The following is a 1,521-nucleotide window of genomic DNA, read 5'->3' as shown; positions in this document are numbered from 1 at the left end:
AAAGTAATTTATACATTCAATGCAATCCCTATCAAGCTACCAACGATATTTTTCACAGACCTAGAACAAATAAGCTCACAATTTGTATGGAAATACAAAAAACCTCGACTAGCCAAAGCAATCTTGAGGAAGAAGAATGGAACTGGGGGAATCAACCTGCCGGACTTCAGGCTCTACTACAAAGCCACAGTCATCAAGACAGAATGGTACTGGCATAAGGACAGAAATATAGATCAATGGAACAAAATAGAAAGCCCAGAGATAAATCTACGCACTTATGGACACCTTATCTTTGACAAAGGAGGCAAGAATATAAAATGGAGAAAAGAGTCTCTTTAACAAGTGGTGCTGGGAAAACTGGTCAGCCACTTGTAAAAGAATGAAACTACCCTTTCCTTTCGGCGGCTCGCGGCGGCAAGATGGCCGTACAAATTTCCAAGAAGAGGAAGTTTGTTGCTGATGGCATCTTCAAAGCTGAACTGAGTGAGTTTCTCACTCGGGAGCTGGCTGAAGATGGGTACTCTGGAGTTGAGGTCCGAGTTACACCAACCAGGACAGAAATCATTATCTTGGCCACCAGGACACAGAATGTACTTGGTGAGAAGGGCCGGCGGATCCGGGAATTGACTGCTGTGGTTCAGAAGAGATTTGGCTTTCCTGAAGGCAGTGTAGAGCTTTATGCTGAAAAGGTAGCCACAAGAGGACTGTGTGCCATTGCCCAGGCAGAGTCTCTGCGTTACAAACTCCTAGGAGGCCTTGCTGTGCGGAGGGCCTGCTATGGTGTGCTGCGGTTCATCATGGAGAGTGGGGCCAAAGGCTGCGAGGTCGTGGTGTCTGGGAAGCTCCGAGGGCAGAGGGCTAAATCCATGAAGTTTGTGGACGGCCTCATGATCCACAGGGGGGACCCTGTGAACTACTACGTCGACACCGCCGTGCGCCACGTGCTGCTCAGACAGGGTGTGCTGGGCATCAAGGTAAAGATCATGCTGCCTTGGGACCCAACTGGTAAGATTGGCCCTAAGAAGCCTCTGCCTGATCACGTGAGCATTGTGGAACCCAAAGATGAAATACTGCCCACCACCCCCATCTCTGAACAGAAGGGTGGGAAGCCAGAGCCGCCTGCCATGCCCCAGCCGGTACCCACAGCACAATAGGTCTCCTTGGTCGCTGGATCTGGAATCTGAGTGTGGGTCTGTAAAGACCTTTAATAAAATCTTTTTAAAAGAAAAAAAAAAAAAAAAGAATGAAACTAGAACACTTCCTAACACCAAACACAAAAGTAAACTCAAAATGGATTAAAGATCTAAAAAAAAAAAAAAAAGACTACAAAGGAAATCCCCTGATGGTCCAGTGATTAGGGCTTGATGCTTCCACTGCAAGGTGCCCAGGCTCAGGGAACTGAGGTCTTGAAAGCTGTGTGGCAAAAAAAAAAAAAGACTGCAGAGTATTTTCTATTAGTTATTACACCAATACCCTATTCATATCCTATTAATTGCAATTTGACTATTTCCAGGTTTGTTT

The 1,521-nt window shown here is 46.1% G+C and overlaps 1 pseudogene; it reads left to right on the top strand.

The window, feature by feature from the left end:
* Positions 1–395: 395 nt before the first annotated feature.
* Positions 396–1,249, top strand: LOC129547636 (small ribosomal subunit protein uS3 pseudogene; annotated as a pseudogene).
* The last annotated feature ends 272 nt before the right edge of the window (positions 1,250–1,521 follow it).

The sequence above is a fragment of the Moschus berezovskii genome, chromosome 24, assembly GCF_049115385.1.
Source record: "Moschus berezovskii isolate FMDL1 chromosome 24, NW_MosBer_1.0, whole genome shotgun sequence".
NCBI classification, from domain to species: Eukaryota; Metazoa; Chordata; class Mammalia; order Artiodactyla; family Moschidae; genus Moschus; species Moschus berezovskii.
This window is presented reverse-complemented; position numbering and strand designations above follow the sequence as displayed.